The following is a 12,359-nucleotide window of genomic DNA, read 5'->3' as shown; positions in this document are numbered from 1 at the left end:
TGGGTTATAATGTGAAAAGGGCATTTCACTAGAAGTCCTAGAACATTCAAAAAGGAAGTGTGTGACTCCTTACTTTATGCTCATAGTTAAATTACAATTTACAGCAGAGTTGTATAGGGAAAGGATAAAAAAATAAACATAAGGTCCCATTAAAAAACTAATGTACCCTTATTCTTATTCTGATGTATTCATAACCTTATTCCTAACTTTCTCACTCTTTTCTTGAGCTGTTATGTTGGAACCATCAAATAAGATCGCTTGATTTCATATAATTAGCCTTCCTGTTTCCTAGAAGAGTAAATGAAGTCCTGATTTCTATGAGAATGGATGGCACTGTTCAGAATCTTTTATTTCATAGTTAGTCATTTAGTCCTAAAAAAGGGTAGAAAATGTAACTATGTGCAATGGCTTAAACAAAAGAGAAATTTATCTCAGATTATTGAAAAGTCCTGAGGAAAAAGTAAAACAATGATTACACGATTTTCTCTTATTCTATCACTATGGTAGTTTCCGTTGGCTTTATCTGGGGCCTTATCTTTTTATGTTGAGGCTTCTAGCACCTGTAAACATTTATTTTCCACTGCTAGGAATTCTATAGGGGACAATTTTTTCCCTCATGAGTCCAGCAAGAATTCCACAATTAATTCTTCATGGATTCAATCATCCAAAATTAGATTATATGCCCAATACTTAGGCAGTCACCCACTATAAAGAGGAAAGTTTTGGTTAATCTTACATTCTGGGTGGAAATAAGCTTCTCCCAATCACATTTACTGAGAATGAAAGAAAAGTAGTTCTCCAGGGAAAAATCAGGGTATGATTATCAGAAACAAAAAGGGATATTGGTATTGGGCAGGAAAAAAATGGATTTGAGGAAGGCAAAGAATCAAGGAAGGCCTTAAGGAAAAGGGAGTAAGGAAAAAGGGGAGAAAGGAAGAAGGAAGTGGGATGGGGAAATGATGACAAATATTATGAAAAGGATCAACAGTAATTTTTTAATATATATATATATATATATATATATATATATATATAGAGAGAGAGAGAGAGAGAGAGAGAGAGAGAGAGAGAGAGAGAGAGAGAGAGAGAGAGAGAAAGGAGCATTGCTGCCGCCCTGACTCTGGATAAGGAATTGAACTGGCAACCTTTGGGTACAGAGGACAATGCTCAACCAACTGAGCCACACTGGCCAGGGCTCAACAGTCATTTTTGTTTGTTTTTGTTTTGTTCACCAGAGGATATTTTTTTCCATTGAGATTTCAGAGAGAGTGAAAGGGAGGGCGGAAGGGGGAGAGAGAGAAACATTGATGTGAGAGAGACACATAGATTGATTGCCTCCCGTACACACCAGGACCTGGGCAGGGGAACAAATCTGCAACCCAAGTACATGCCCTTTGGTCCTCAGGCCAATGTGTAACCATTAAGCTACATTGGCCAGGGCTCAACAGTCATTATTAATTTAAGTCAAAACTGATTTATTTACCTATTATATGTAACTTCCACTAACACATAAGAAATGCATACATTCCTTATGGAAAATGTACATAAAATGTTATGATGTTATGTTTTATTAAAGGGTTAATGCGCAAGGAAGCAGCAGGAGAGAGAAAAAAGAGAAACTGAGTTCTTCACTGGAATTCTAATAGGATAATTAATTTCCGTATAATTATGTGATAACTCTGTTTAACTTGAAAGATCCATTTTTATTAATTAGTCATGTTTATGCATAAACACACACACGATGCGCAGCACACACAGGGCCATCATGTCTCTGATTGGGTCTACATGAGCACAGCACCACTTCTGGGAGAGAGAAGACACTTTACAATGAGTTTGACAGACTTTCCAGCAAAATTCTATTCCTTGTTGCTCCACTGCTTCACAGAAATGTGTACAAATGTTGACGGTGTAGAAGATTGGCTACAGGTTTCCTAGTGTATATAAGAAGATTTGTTTCAGAGAATTAAGACAAGATCACAAAATCTCAAAATACAATCAGTTTTTAGCCACCAATTTTAACATGCATTTCACACAGATTTCTTAATTACCCGATTAGAATAAATGTCACAAATAGCTCACAAACTTAGGTAATGATATAAAATGTCATATTCCTCTAGAGCTCCCACTGAAAAAAAGTATACAACTAAAGTAGACTCCAAACAAATATACATTTTAATAAGCCTCACTTATATTAGATGTTTTCTGTATCAGCATGACATTTATTTTAGTTCATTTTGCTTTTTTAAAGGAATGATTAATATTCTTATGCATTATTTTCTATTTTGTAAGAAATAAAATATTTCAAGAAATCAAAAATACTGGGAAAACAAAAATAAAACAAACTTTAACAACTTTGAAAGAAGTGAACTCCGTTGTGGTCACCCTCCTACCCTGCCTCAGCCCCATAAAAGCTCTTTCACCTAGTGACTAATTGTTCTTTCTTAGCTATTATCTAATGATCTTTATTAATATTTTTTATTGATTTCAGAGAGGAAGAGTGAGGGAGAGAGAGAGATAGAAACATCAATGATGAGAGAGAATCATTGATAGACTGCCTCCTGCACACCCCGCACTGGGGATCAAGCCCGCAACCTGGGCATGTGCCCTTGACTGGAATGAAACCTGGGACCCTTCAGTCCGCAGGCCAATACACTGTCCACTGAGCCAAACCAGCTAGGGCTACCTAATGATTTTTAATCAGATATCAACAAGTTTGTGTTGATTCATTTGAAAATGAAATACATTTGTTTGTAAATGTAATCATTTTTCAAGTATATAGTCAAGTGACAATTTCTTAACTTAAATAGACCCTTGTTCCATCTCTTATTTCACCATAACACTGCTAAAGGTGAATGACAGAGCCTCCTACTTGGGCTTCGGGTTTCTGGGACTGCTTCCAGGAGAAATAAAAAAGGGACTTACCAACCTATTATTTGCCATTGGCTTAGTTAAGCATTTGAATATAACTATCTCACCTATTAACACTAAGAATGTATGAATTGTTACCTCAAGTTTTAAAAAAATTAAATAATTTTCAAATGTTGGATTCTCAGTCCTTTCGTCTTTCCCTACCCTGATGCCCAACTTATTATATGCATAGCAACCTTTATTTATGCTTCATGCTTACTATAAATCTTCATTAGTTTTCTCACTATAACACCTCAGTTGGGAGTGAAAACATGATTTCTCACCTGGCTTTTAAGGCACATGATTAGATCCAGACCTTAGTTTTTGTCCTCATTTCCTAATTTTACACCTATAAAAACCAGCTGTGTTTACTTTTTGTGTTAGTATAGGTCCACCTAGAAGCAGACAATATGACAGGATTAGAGGTACCAGAACTTTACTATGAAAAGGAGTAGAAGAAGGTGGGGAGAACCTTCGAAAAAACAATGGATGTGTAACACTTGGGTAAAGAGCGTGCAGGATTGCACATCTGTAGGATGAATGGTGAATTGTAGCCCTGTTCCACAATGGATCTGCTTAGGCTGATCCATGCAAGCAGCTGATCTTCCCCTTCCCTGAGGGCCTTTGTCAGTGTGCACAATCTGGAGACAGTTAAGTCTCAAAGAAAGTGCCCCTTTCCACCCGCCCCCCCTTGCCCCAAATCAATGAATTATTTTTTACCCAGTCTTACATTTTGACCCTCTTGATTAAGTACTTTCTAAATGCAATCCCAGGGCTACTTTCCTGGCTCTTGCTGGCACATGCTAGCTAAATCTTACAAGTGCATTCTGCTATAGCCTTTTTCCTCCCTTATCAACACCCAGCTGTGTAATTCGGGCATTTAACTTTAGTCACAGTCCTGGGAGCCAGAAAAGCAGGTGGGGATAGGTCCTTAGGGAGACACCTGCTGCTTTGCAGGAGAGTGGTCTCTGCCGCATATTCTAGGCCGGAGGGGGGAAGGGGAGGGCATTTAAACTACTTCTGTAAACTCAGAGGGATCAGGGGAAAGCCACCATCCTCAGGGACATCTTGTGTGTCCCTATCCCTTATTTTAAGATCCCAGGTTTTCCCAACCAGAGCCTTGAGTTTAATGTAACAGGTATTCCATTTTGAGTATTTTAAGGTCTCTGGAACTCGTGACTCTATCAGATATTTGGTCTGCTATTTAACGGCTCTGCTTTTCCATTCTAGGAGACAAGGGCTTATTGTAGGCTACAGGAATTCTTCCAGCTGTCAATATCAATACAACTGAGCAGTAAGCAGCCAACTCCACCTTCTTCCTAATGCCTGAGCCATTATCACCCCCTTGAAGTCTTTAGCAATTGGGCCTTGTGCCAGGGACTTTCTGTGGCCCACCTTCCACTCAGCATGGGTGGTTCGTGAGCCCTAACCAAATGCCTATCTTACCACTTGTTTTCTCAAACCACTGTCAGTACCACTTGTGCTATTTGGGGTCCCTAGAGAAGCACATGCCAAAAGAGGGTTAGACATGCAAGAGATTCAATGGGTAAAGAAGCAGCAGAATGTGAGGGAAAGTTTCAGACCAGGATATAGACTTCACAGCTGTGGTAGGAGAGAGGCAAGGAAGGGGAATTAGGTAGGAAGAGACTCAGACCGCAGCATAGTTCCAAGAAAGATTTGGTATGGCCAATGGGAGTCCTTGAGCAACCCACATTGGAGGAGGCCCACCTGGAAGCATCTGGAAGAAGGTGTGGCATTAGAATGAATGAGTGGTAGACCTGTCCTCGACGGACAATAGTTGGGGCCATCAGTCAATTCTGTTCCCCATAGCAGGAGATGTAGGCAGTGCATTTTCATGGACACCACAGTTGCCATTTCCTGAACAAATAGATGACATAGTCATTGAGACCGTGCATTTGGGAGTCAGATTGAGCTCAAATACTTCAGGGCCACCAACTAACTACGTTGTCTTGGACAAGTTAATATATCTGATCTTCCCCTTTGCCTATTTCAATTTATAATAATGTGTGTGTGTTTTTCACAGGGCCATTGGAGGGATTAAAAGGGATCATTCACGTAAAGCCTGTCATTATCATTATAATGCCCACAGTTCAGTCATTCAAAAAAATGCAGCTTTCTTCCTTTTTCTATGACTGGACTTGGTTTCATGTTGATCTGTACTCCAAGCTGGTGTTAGAAACTAGGTCAGGTAACTTTGTGTCTTCATTAGAAAGCACAATGCTTATGAGCACTATTAAGGATCAGACTATCAGGATTCAGATACCACCTCTGCTATTTCTAATTGAATGACCTAGGACACCTTACTTCACCTCTCTGTACTCACGGTCTGTTACCTAAAATGGCGGCACCATTACAGTAAATCCCTTATAATCCAGTTACGACAACCATCGGTAAGGATAATGTCTGGTCCTATTAAGTACTTGATCAAGGCTGGCTCTTACTGTCCTTATACTTGGGTTGGAATAGTCCCATCCTGTTTGGGGTATCTTCACCCCAAAGGTTTAATTATACCTTCCAAAGTCAAGGTAGGACGGAATACGACGGTTCCTCCTTAGGAACCTAATAGCATCTAAGCCCCAGCTTCCTCCTGGGTTACCTCCCATTTTTTCCTCTGTCTGTGGAATCTTTATTTAGTCTGAGTCAGGAGGTCTGGTCCTTTATTCCTTGTTTATGGCATAAACTTTATGCCTTGAATGGTTCAGGGCTTAGTTTCTTTCACTGCAAAAGCCTTGCCTTTTGAGATTTAAAATCTTTAGTTTTTGAAAATCAAAGGTTTTTCTTTATGTTTTGTGATAGCCTATCTCTCCCCTAATGTGTGAGGAGGAATAAGGAAGGGGGCAAAGAGTTAAAAAGGAAGTACATTACCAGAGGCAAACCTCAGTTAATATCTCAAAATATTTTCCCTCTGCAATGTTTCTGTTTAGGCTCCTCTCTGTTCCTGAAATTTCTCTTGGCTCCCAATTGGGCTCCTATATATCCAAGTTGAAATTTGGATGGCTCTTTTCACTGGAAGCATACTTTAATTATTCTAGTTCAAAGTGCTTCCTTCTGGCTTTATTAATGTAGATGTTGCTACTTTCATTTTAAATGGCCTGGAACATATACTATTGTTCTCACTAGACTACCTGCTCCTTGTGAGCTGGGAATAAACCTTACTCATTTTTGATGCCTATATTCTCTTAGTACTTAACATGGGGCTTGACACATAGAAGTACTTAAAAATATTTGAAGGTATTCATTAAAGAAATTACTGGAAATTGGTTATAGCAAAGGATTACAGATCTGTCTGAATCTCTCCCTACGGTTTCTTGGTCTCCTTAACAGGCCTGATCTGTTGCTAGGAATCACTAATATTGATGTAAGTAGGCACAACATATTAATCTTTATTTCAGTTAAAAAATGTTAAGCACACCATGTACTAGCTATTTTACCAGAGTTGGGAGATGCAAAATGGAAGAAGGCTTGCCATCAAAGACAGATTCTTAAAACAAGCAATTTAGATGACACAGATACCTAGCCGAGAGCCTGACCATGGCAACCAGGAGAACTTGGTTGGAGAAGGAAGGACTAAACAGTGTCATTGGAGTTATGAATGTGCTACTTGGGAGCACATGGCTAATGCCTTTTGTTTAGCCAGGGAAGTCTTGAAGGAGGCTGTGACCAAGCTGAAGCTCAGAGGATGAACAGCAGCCAGGCAAGGAAAGCACCGTAGAGTGACAGGTTTGACAGTGTAAGCAAGAACATAGCGGGTAAAGCAAAAAATAAAAAAGTACTTTATGTCATTTTAAAAAATCATGTTTGTTTATATTTTAGCCAAAATACAATTTCTGTGCAATAGGATCATGGTTCTATGATCTCACTTAATTATTTTATCCTCTGTGTGCCCAGGCACTGCCCTTGTAAAACTGAAAATCATACCCCTTAATGTTGTTATGAACTTCAACTGAAGCAATACATTTAAAGTGTTCAAAAGTGTCCAACAGAGTAAGTGCTCAATAAATTTTAGATTATGCAGATTAAATATCATTTTCTCTTTTTTTTGCAACTTTTCACAAGAAGTACTTCCCATTTAACATCATGAGATTTTTGTTTGTATTCCAGAGATTCTCAGTAGTGAGAATTGGTAGAAGGAGGGGTCCATTACTCTAGGAAACTTAGTAGAAACCCTTGAGTTTTCTTATAAAATTGCATATTCTTTTGGCTTTCCTTTTACTCCCCAATTTCGGAAGCCCTGTTACTGTTTCAGTGAGCCACCGTTAGTGGGGGAGAGTGTAGTGTGGCATTTTATTCAGGGATGTTGAAACAGAAGAACGTCTTTGAATTTAGCATTAGAGACATTCCAGGTACAGCACAGATACAGCTCTGTTTTAGATTAAAACACCTGAACTATCTGACCTCTGGTCTCTTCAGTCTCGCCAGGCTATGTGTGGCAAAGACCAGGAAAACACCAAGAAGGTGCTCTGGTTCTGAGTGCACTGCAGACTCAATGGCTTCTAATAAGAGCTCCATAATCAATCTATTCCTTTGTTGTTGCTTCTTTTTCTGATTGAAAAGGTGACATATTTTTTTAATATTTGTCTACAATGAATCAAGAGTAAATAGAAATGTGCAGTAAAATATCCAACATTTTGACTCAAAAATCAAAATTTTTAATTTATGGCAAATAAATTCCACAATGATAAACGTTACTTTATGCAAGAATGGATTTTGGACTTGCCTGTAATTTCATCTTGTTGGAGGAAATGGTTGGGAAGTGTGGTGTGGGAATTTGGAATGTATTACAATGTTTTCTGTGGCTCACACTGGTTAATTCAATGTTTAAAACCTGTTCATTTTACAGCTATATGCATCAGTTATATTTACAAAGACTTTCATTTAGCCAAAAGTGATTAATTTTTAAGATTTTATTTCCATGTTTTCTATTTCTGGACTTATACCATACTTTTTATAAAAACAAGTGTCATCTATTTAGTCAGAAAATGTCAATATTAACTACCCATTATGCACACAGGAAGTTTATTTGTAAAGTGGAATAACTCTCAAAACTAAAATGTAGATAATACAAATACGATATTCTACACTCTATTTTATTTGTTAAAAACCATATAACTCAAGGAAAATAGGCTTCAAAAAACTGGATATTTGATGACATTATAATTTAGGACTAACATATAGTTGATTCATAAAATAATATTGTGAGTTAATCTACCACTATAATTATAATGCTACATGATGACCCAACAATCCAATATAGATGTGGCATGGTGATGTGTTATAAATTGCTACAATAAAACTACTTTATAGATGAATTTTCCTATACCATAAATAATTATATCTAATAATATCTTAACTTGTGTAATATTATGCAAACTTCAAATTGTAACAATTTTTACAGTTTCCTTCAACCTCCCGCAAAATGAGTGAAATGTAGGCTCCATTAGAAGTGATAATAGTTTAGTATTTCAACACATTGTGTTAACATTCACTAACTATGTACAAGTTAAAATATCTGAACTCTTCTAATCCTCATAGGAAACCTCTGAAGGAGGGACTGCATTATCCTCATTTTACAGAAGAAGAAAGCAAGGTAACTAAGTGCTCATTGGTAGAGCCAGAATTGACATAAAGATGTGTCTGACGTGGCATCCAGGTTCTTAAGCACTATGTCACGCTGCTTTATATAATCTTTTCTTCTTAGCACTGATGAAGTTATGCATTTATCTCATAGATAATGCCTAGTTAGGATATTTTTACACCACCTGATTAGAATCTTAAATCAACTATTTGATTTATTTGAAACTAGTTCCCTATTTACAGAACATAAAAATGATAATCAGGTTAGCAAACAATTAATTTGTACATGTACAGTTAATAAAAACTATCTGTTACCAATTATTGGGAATGCCTTTGTTAATATATGGAAAGCCAGGGTCCACATCTTCTCAGTTTTGCTCTTATTTCCTTGTCTTCCTTTAAGAGCCTACATTGTCCTTGCAGATCCTGTGGGCTGAGCAGGCTGTCATTTCTTGGACAATCTTCCGAGCTGGCAGACATGCTATTCCAAGGCTCTCACAGTTGTTATGAGTTTTGTGGGAGATTTACAGATTCCTTCTGCAGATATCTCATTTTCCTGCTGATACGACTGCCTGCTTTTCCTGCAGTAAATCCTTATTATCTCACCTTATTTCTCCATCTTCTCCTTCCTTTCTAGTCATGCTGCTGCTGCTTCTGCCCACCTATCACTAAAACTCACTTCTCTTTATCTTTGTGCTGTTGGCATTCTCATTTAGACATCATTCTCGTTAGATCTACTTGTTTATTTGTGGACATATGCAGGCCTTCCTAATTTTTTTCATTTATCCCCCGTGAACATCACCGTTTTGTCAGAAATACCACCTTCTGGGTAAAACCACCAGGAATACATTTCTCCCCCAGGAAATATGACAAAACCTTTCTCTCCGATGCCGCCTGTTCTTTCCCTTTAAAGCATTTCTCTGCTGAAGCAGCTAAGTGGCTGCACAACATAATCCTGTATAAAGCTGGCAGAAATGCTATTTCAGAGCATTTGTGTTTAACTCCTTACTGTCCATGTTGTACAAGCTGCAGAAAGCACTTGAATACTCATGCAATACATTTCCACTCAGCATACACTCTTTAAGCTTTGAGGCTCCGTCAGCCCTTTGAGACCCTGCATTATATTTTTTCCTTTGCTGTTCCAGTGTGACCTACCCCATCCCCCCTCCTCTACCCCCACCGAAGGCTAACCATATGGATTACATCAATGGGCTGCATTTCCCCTGGCTTCTGGTATGAGTTCAGAATACAGGGAGGGAGGACACTAAAGCAGGAGTATTTGTACCTTAAGTCTCTCCCTGTGGGCTTGCTTTGGGGTGGTGTCCTCTCTGTTGAAAAGGCCACCACGCTTGTGCCATAGGAGGTCCTCCTCCTGTAACTTCTCTCTCTGGGTTCTGTAATCACTCCCTCCTCTTATCCTGCAGTGTGGCTATCCTCTATGCTAGCTTCCAAGTTCTGACTTGTCCATTATTGTTCTCCCACATTCCTGCCACATCTCTTAATGTAAGTTTCATGGTTAAGCACTCCTTAAATCACAAGCTTTGTGTGTAGCATCTGTCTCCTGAACTGCCTGATACAGGCTTTGAGTATACCATGTGGAGGGATTAGATCCAGGTGTTGCCTTTAAGGAACGTCCACTGTAGAAATGGAGCCAACCATGTAAACACAGAAATGATGAACATGGGATGGGAACAGACATAAGATACAGAGAGGTCACGCGATAAAACAGGGATCGGTTCTATCTGGGAAGAGGGAACAGAGAGGTCTTCCTGGTAATGTTTGAGTGGTGCCTAGAAAGGTGAACTGGTTTGTCACTAGGTCAATGGAAGGATGGGGCTGGGAGTGGGGTAGAAAGGTAATTCTCTGATGAGAGAATAGAACTGGTGAAGCAAGAAAGCCTGGGGTATTATTGTGAATGTGTTTAACTACAAACTCACAATAGCCAGCGCTTACCATGGGATAAGGAACATGTAAGTCCAGAAAAGTCTGCAGATCTTAGAGGGTCTAATATGTCATGCTAAGGAATTTGGACCTCATTCTGTATGTCATGGGGAGAGAAGTTGGTATGCTAAATAGTGGAAAATTGAGTTTGTCTTTAGACAGAGAACTCTGGTGACATTTGAAGGAGAACAAGAATGAAGACACAAAGAACAAAGAAACAGGGGAAGAGGAAAGAGACTGATTAAATAAATAATAACACAAAAAGATGGTAAAAGGGTAGAACTCATAAAAGTTGGAAATGGAAGTGGAGAAAATGAGAGCCCTAGGATGATGCCAGGTTTCTGGCTTGGTGTTTGGTAGCACAGTTTCATTAGGCTTTCAATGTGAGGGAAGGATACGATTTGCCATAAAATAATAAGAATACACAGTTCACATTGAGGTTGAGCTTTTTGGGCAACACTCACATGCAGAAACTGAGGCTCAGAAGAGCTCTGGACCAATGGTATAGGTTTGAGCATCACCGCAAAATAAATGTAGCTGCTGCTATGAAAATGGATGAAGTTGCTTAGGAATGTTGTCTCACCCAATAAGAGAGGAGCAAGGATAATACAACCAAAGTTATGCAATTATTTAAAAAATAAAGTTATTTAATATTCAGAGTATGCTAAGCATTTTGATAATTAATTTCTCACATATCTTAGATCTGTACCACAAAGCTAGCTTATAAACATCTTAATTTCCCAATTACACAAATAAAGGAAGTCTGGCTTAGTGAGTTAGCTAAGGTCCCAACACCATAAACTAGTACAAATGAGGCTAGAATTCAAACCTTTTAACTCTTCTCTAGTACTTATACTGCCATCTGATTGCTTTCTTTTAGCAATACTTATAAACATAGAGCAAGAAATAAAAAATCAGAAAAAAATATAGACAAAGGACCCTTGGAATCCATTAAAATGGTTCTAGTGATAGAAAAGTCTGTCTACACAGTGGGGCCTTGACTTACGAGTTTAATTCGTTCTGAGACTGAGCTCGTTAAGGAGCTCATTAAAGAGCTTGTTAATTCAAATTACTCTCTCAACTCAATGCAAAAAATCGGCCGAGAGACAGCTGGTATCTCAGAAAACTCTTTAGTCGGGACACTCGTAAGTCAAGGCCCCACTGTACTTTATAATATGCCATTATTTAAAACATTTTATTTTGAAGAATGCAACCTTATTTATTTCACATGTTTATAAACTGCTTCAAATTTCATTTGGTTAACTTTTTTATTCTTTTATTTTCTTAACCTAAACCTACTTTGTCCTCACGCTGACTGCTACTTAGTATTTGCTCACTGTCATTTGACTATTCCACGTAGTGGCACATTGCAGCTGAGTTTAAGGAACCAGAGTTCCAAAGACTGGCATATTTGTCTTTCAGAACTGTCACAATTTTCACTTACAGTTCAGTATTACACAGGAGTATAGATCTTGAAGCTAATTTGGAAACAGAACAGGGCATTTGTACCAGGTTCCTGCTTCACACTTCCATAGTAGTTTTCTGAATTGTAATCTAAGTCAATGAATTGGAAATGCCTTGTGAAGGAAAATGCAAAGGTAAGAGTTCTTAGATTAATGTTAATGCTATGCATTATGCAACATGACCCATAAGCTAGAACATTCTTACTAGATAGATGATACCATGATATAATAATTTATGGCTGACTTTCACAGGAACAGTTGGAGGCATTCATAGATTTTTCTAAAAAAAAAAACCACAAAGTTAATCAGAAAAGTCCTTTACATTCCTAATCCCAATTTCTGAGTATTTTGCTGAAGCCTTAAAGTTAGCTTTCAGGAAAGAACTTGAATAAAAGTAGACCCATCATGGGGGCCTGCTTCACTCTGTAGATGAGAAGAAATGAATCTGACAGA

Source organism: Myotis daubentonii, chromosome 1 (assembly GCF_963259705.1).
Source record: "Myotis daubentonii chromosome 1, mMyoDau2.1, whole genome shotgun sequence".
Lineage (NCBI taxonomy): Eukaryota > Metazoa > Chordata > Mammalia > Chiroptera > Vespertilionidae > Myotis > Myotis daubentonii.
The sequence above is the reverse complement of the archived record's forward strand: the minus strand, read 5'-3'. Positions refer to the sequence as shown.